At 50.5% G+C, this 6,000-nt stretch overlaps 1 long non-coding RNA gene across 3 annotated transcripts in view; it reads left to right on the forward strand.

Moving 5' to 3' along the window:
* LOC105474925 (uncharacterized) overlaps positions 1-2,263 on the forward strand; it is a 29,785-nt gene extending 27,522 nt beyond the window's left edge. For all 3 annotated transcript variants that reach the window (XR_983012.2, XR_011621845.1, XR_011621844.1), the window contains one exon: positions 1,700-2,263. This is a non-coding gene — a long non-coding RNA (uncharacterized lncRNA). The remainder of the gene's footprint in view (positions 1-1,699) is intronic.
* Positions 2,264-6,000: the final 3,737 nt, after the last annotated feature.

Below are 6,000 nucleotides of genomic sequence, written 5' to 3' on the forward strand. Positions count from 1 at the left end.
TTGCCCAGACTAGAGTGCAGTGGCGCAATCTCGGCTCACTGCAGCCTTGACCTCCCGGACTCAGGTGATTCTCCCACCTCAGTCCCTATTTCTGTTAAACTTTTCTTTCTGTTAGTGTCTAGCTCCTTCATTCCCATTTCAAGTTGAATTTCAGACTCTCTGAGGGATGGTCTATTTCCAGTCGGCCCTTCCTGAAAGTAAGTTTAGGTGTTTCCTGGGCGCCTCCTCCCAGGCAGGTCCAGAATTCCAGGCTCTGGTCCTCCTGGCTCTACGAGGCTGCCGGAAGCTCTGTGTGGCCTCTTTGCAGCTTCCCTCTTCTTGGTTTCTTGGCCTCTCACCATTGTGTGCAGGAAGGACTTAGCCAATGCCTGGGAGCCTGGACGGTGGACAGACAACAGGCCAGCTTCCCTTGCCTCAGGGATCTTGGCCCTGAAGTCCTGGCAATGAAAGTTGACTTTCTTTCCTTTGCCTTTTATTTCCTCCCATTTGGAGCTGGGGGTTGAAGTCAAGTAAGCCACATGTTTTCTTGCAGGAGAGCAGTTTCCCCCCGGAGTTCTGTGTGCCGCCTCAGCCTTACGATTCCTATTCTTCAGCTCCACCAGCCTCAGCCACCTGTTCACACCGCTGACACTAGATTTTGTTACAACCAAGCCCTGTACCACCTCTGAAACCTCAATTCCCAGCATCCGCTGCCATCGCCTTCTGTCCTCCCAACTCACTGGCTCTGCACTCCCACGTCAACCATCCCCCCAACCCAGATGAGGCTCCCCTCCCCAGCCCATGTCTTCCCACTCCTCAGCATTCCCGCTATCACCTCCTGCCTCGTCAAGCCCCAGTTTCACTCTGACTGCTGCTTCACGAATCCCCTAACCTCCCTTGCTCATTTCTCCCCCTGACATATAGCCTCAATGATGATCAAGCCCAGCCATTTCTCACGCTACATTAGTTGCTGGACGTGGCTGGAGAAACTTCCAAATCAGTTTCGAATGGGTGCTTGACCCAGCTGCACTTCCCAGCTCTCAGTTGATGACCTCACCAAAGCTGACAGATAAAATATGTGCTAACAGGCTGGGCACAGTGGCTCACATCTGTAGTCTCAACACTTTGGGAGGCTGAGGGGGGCGGGTCACTGGAGGTCAGAGTTCAAGACCAGCCTGGCCAACATGGTGAAACCCCATCTCTACAAAAAATACAAAAATTAGCTGGGTGTGGTGGCTTGCATCAGTAGTCCCAGCTGCTTGGCAGACTGAGGCAGCAGAATTGCTTGAACCTGGGTGGCGGAGGCTTCAGTGAGCGGAGATTGCACCACTGCACTCCAGCCTGGGTAACAAAGCCAGACTCCATCTCAAAAAAAAAAAAAAAGGGCTTGCCATCTTCTGGACCTCAGTCCCACCGACATCCTGCCTATGTCACCAGGGAGCTCCTTCTCTCTCTGTCCTCTACACATTGGGACCTCAACGTCCTGTACTTGGGTTTCATCTCTGTCTACACATTGGGACCTCAGCGTCCTGTACTTGGGTTTCATCTCTGTCTATACCCCATCCCTAGCTAACTGTTCAGAAATGAAGAGTGTCCTTCCAGCATTCCTGTCCACCAGAACCTGATTTGAAAATAGGGTCTTTGCACATGTAAGCAGGTTAAGATGAGGTCATTCTGGAGCTGGGTGGACCCTCATCCAGTGACTGGTGTCTTTATACAGGAGGGAGATTTGGACATACATAGAGGGGAAAAGGCCATCTGATGACAGAGGCAGAGAGGAGGGACGCAACTGCAGGCTGAGAACTTCCAATGATGTAAAAGATGGACCAGAAGTTGGAAGAGGCCGGGAAAGATTCTCTTCTAGAGCTTTTGGAGAGGGCGTGCGCCTGCTGAGACCCAATCCTGGACTTCCAGCCTCCAGGATTTTGACAGCATAAGCAGTTTGTGCATCCCCCAGTTTGTGCACTCTGTTATGACAGTCACAAGAAACCAACACAGTAATCCTTTGACTTCTACCATCTCTGCACTGATGATACTGAAAATACATAACTTCACCGCTTTCCTTGTATCTGAGTTCCAGACAGGACTACAAACCATTTGCTCAGCATCATCCTTTGGATATCAAAAGGTGCCTCAAACTTACCATGGCCCAAGGAGAACTCCTGAATGCCCCTAAATCTGCCCCCTGCAAGCCTTCTCCCTGCTCAGTAAATAAAACCTATGCAATTTCTCAGGCAAAACTCATCATGTTCTCTTGTACTTTACCTCTATCATCTTTCTTTTCTTTTTTCTTTTCTTTCGTTCTTTGAGATAGGGTCTAGCTGTGTCGCCCAGGCTGGAGTATAGTCCCCCAATCACAGCTCACTGAAGTCTTGACCTCCCAGGCTCAAGGGATCCTTCCCCCCAGCCTTTCAAGTAGCTGGAACTACAGATGCATGCCATCACCGCCAGCTAATTTAGTTGTTTTTTGTAGTGACAGGGTTTCACCATGTTGTCCAGGCTGGTCTTGAACTCCTGGACTCGAATGGTTCACTTGCCTTGGCCTCCCAAAGTGCTGGGATTACAGGGGTGAGTCACCGTGCCCAGCCACTTAGAACCTCAGTGCAGGTCCCCATCAGCCCTGGCCTGGACCATCATCTCTCACCTGGACAACTTCCTGTGTCCCAGCTTCTGCTTGGACTCCTCACATACAGGGCGTCCCGCATGCAGCTGCTGGGGCGGCTGTTCTGTGGAGGAAATTGGAGTGTGCCTCTTCTGACCCAGAGGTGAAAGGTACTTGCCAAAGGGCAGCGGCCCTGTGCTGCTACTTCCTGCTCTCCCCACTACCAGCCTGGCCTTCCCGCTGACTCTTGCCCGGGGTTAAGCTGGTTCTGAGGGCCCGTGTGGGAGACCACACTCCTGTCCCATTGCGGGATGAGAGACAAAGTGCAGCTCTCCTATTTAAATAAACTTCTGAGGCCGGGCGCTGTGGCTCATGCCTGTAATCCCAGCACTTTGGGAGGCTGAGGCAGACAGATTGCCTGAGGTCAGGAGTTCAAGACCAGCATGGTCAACATAGTGAAACCTCATCTCTACTAAAAATACAAAAATTAGCCAGCCATGGTGGTGCGTGCCTATAATCTCAGCTACTTTGGAGGCTAAGGCAGGAGAATCGCTTGAATCCAGGAGGCAGAGCTTGCGGTGAGCCGAGATCATGCCACTGTACTCCAGCCTGGGTGACAGAGCAAGGCTCTGTCTCAAAAAAAAAAAAAAAAAAAGGTCCTGAAGAAGTGCTGCCAATGCGTCCCGGTGGCGAACATTCATCCAGCACCTCTTTGGACAGTAACCGCTATTCTCTTCACACTTTTATTTATTTATTTTTTAATTTTAGAGACAGCATCTCGCTCTGTCACCCAGGCTGGAGTGGCCCCAGCATAGCTCAATGCAGCCTCAACCTTTGGGGTCAAGTAATCCTCCTTCCTCAGCTTCCTGAGTAGCTGGGACCGTAGGTGCACGCGGCTATGCCCGGCTTTATCGTACTTTACAATTTACAGGTTATTTTCACATCTATTGTTTTCTTTTGAACCCACAAGCAGCATTTTATGGTATGACTCTGTTATCTCCATTGGACAGATTAGGAAACTGAGGCTCAGAGGGCGGGAAGAGCCGAAGGCAGCTGTGGTTCACTAAACCCTTGCCATGCCGGCACATCAGACGTCTCATTTCATGTTTTCACAGGAAGCCTTGTGGGTGTTTGTTCTGCTTCCAATGCTTCCCCAGGCGGTTGCTGGCTCTGTTCTTGTCTCTCCGGTCTTTTCTGAGAGGCTCTTCCAGTCGGCCACAGCTAGAGCAGCCCCTCTGCTCCACGCTTCCACACATCACCTCTGTATCCCTATCCCTGTCTGACGGGCTCTGCGTGTGTTTGCTTAAGTGAGTCTCACTCCTGCTTCTGGAATGCTTCTTGAAGACAGAGGCTCAGCTGTGTTCCCTGCAGCATGTGCACCCGCTAGTCCAGGGCCCGGGCTCTGTTAGACAGAAGGTCCTCAATTATTTATTTATTCACCAGTGAACAAGCCTCAGAGCCTGTTGTGAACAGAGGCTGTGGATCTGGGTTTACCCCTTGAATATGCAGTTCCATTTGAGGAAAAGGACAAAAACTATTTCCTTACACTGCGCTTTCCCCGGAACTTGACTTCAAGAAGTAGTGCTTTGTCTAAGAGTCTCCCAAACAAATGCAATAAAACCCCAGCAGCTGTGCACAGCCAAGGGCGTTCCTGCCATGCCTGGGGCTAGCTGTGCCCAAGCAGTCCAGCCACACCTTCTCCACCAGCACTGGGAATGGGTGTAGAACCCCAAAAGGAGAATACTTCCGTTGTGAACAGACCATCTCTTCTAGGCTGAGCAGGGTCATTATCTAGAATTTACAAGGTGCTGGCTGTTTACACAGTACTTTGTTCTATTTTACTAAGGTAGCAAGGTCTAGAGCAAACATTCACACGCAGATACAAAAGTTGAATCAGAAAACCCTGGATTTATTCCCAGGTTTGCTGCTGACTTAGGGGATTTTTCTAAAGGTCATCTGACTTCTTGATGCCTGTAGAGTGCAACTTGCCCTTGCTTTACCACACAGAGATGTTGCAAAACGAAACGAGATGTTGGTGAAATGTCTCAGACACGTGGAATAATAGGGTGGACTTCATTCCCCAGTGCATTGTCACCTAAGATATCTGTTTCACTAAATCCACTGTGAGAAGAGGAAGCTAAAGCAACCATAATGGGCCTTCAGCCCTGGGGGGGCCCTTGTCCCCTGGTAAGTCCAGGGCTTACCTGGGTATTCCTCAAGCCTTGCGGCAGAAAAATAGGCCTTCGGGACTGTCAGGATCTTGCAACCCACCCTAGCCACGCTGTGGGGGATTTTTCAAATCTGGAGGGAAGCCCCTATGTGTTCTCTGCTTCTGGCCAAGGCGCTAGTCCCCGTCCCAATTGTCCTTAGGTTTCTAGAAAACACAAAAGCCACGGGGGCTTACTGGCTCTCCCATCCCTCCCCGAAGCAAAAAGTGAAAAGAGAGATTGGCCAGGTGCGGTGGCTCAAGCCTGTAATCCCAGCACTTTGGGAGGCTGAGGCGGGCGGATCACAAGGTCAGGAGATTGAGACCATCCTGGCCAACATGGTGAAACCCCATCTCTACTAAAAATACAAAAATTAGCTGGGCATGGTGGCACGTGCCTGTAATCCCAGCTACTTGGGAGGCTGAGGCAGGGAGTTGGAGGTTGCGGTGAGCTGAGATTGTACCCCTGCACTCTAGCCTGGTGACAAAGTGAGACTCCATCTCAAAAAAAAAAAAAAAAAAAAAAAAAAGAGAGATTTCCTGCTTAAGTGGGAGAAAGGAAAGTGGGAACAAGTGCTGTGGGTCCTCCCCAAAAGATACTAATATACTGCAGTCTGAATCCCCAGGACCTCAGAATGTGACCTTATTTGGAAGCAGGACCATTGCAGGTGCAATTAGTTAAGATGAGGTCAACCTGGAGTAGGTGAGCCCCTGATGCATTGGGACCAGTGTCCTTATAAGAAGATGGCCTGGCTGAGCACAGTGACTCACGCCTGCAATCCCAGTGCTTTGAGAGGCCGAGGCAGGAAGATCTCTTTCTTTTAGGAGTTTGAGACCAGCCTGAACAACATCATCAGACTCATCTCTACTGAAAACAAAAAATTGGCTGGGCATGGTGGCTCACACCTGTAGTCCCAGCTACTGGGGAGGCTGAGGTAGGATCCCTTAAGCCCTGGAGATTGAGGCTGCAGTGAGCCGTGATCAGACACATGGGGGATCCCCATGTGAAGATGGAGGATTGGAGCGATGCAGCTAAGGCTGAGGAACACCAGGGGTTGCAGCAAGCACCAGGAGCCAGGAAGAATTTCCTGCAGGCTTCAGAGGGAGCACGGCCCTGCAGGGAAACTAATGTAGACAGGTATTGAAAAGCACAGATTATGCCTCAAAATATTTCCCCTCACTCCACAAATCATGAAGAAAAAACCAAAAATTA

The sequence above is a fragment of the Macaca nemestrina genome, chromosome 4 (genome assembly GCF_043159975.1).
Source record: "Macaca nemestrina isolate mMacNem1 chromosome 4, mMacNem.hap1, whole genome shotgun sequence".
Lineage (NCBI taxonomy): Eukaryota > Metazoa > Chordata > Mammalia > Primates > Cercopithecidae > Macaca > Macaca nemestrina.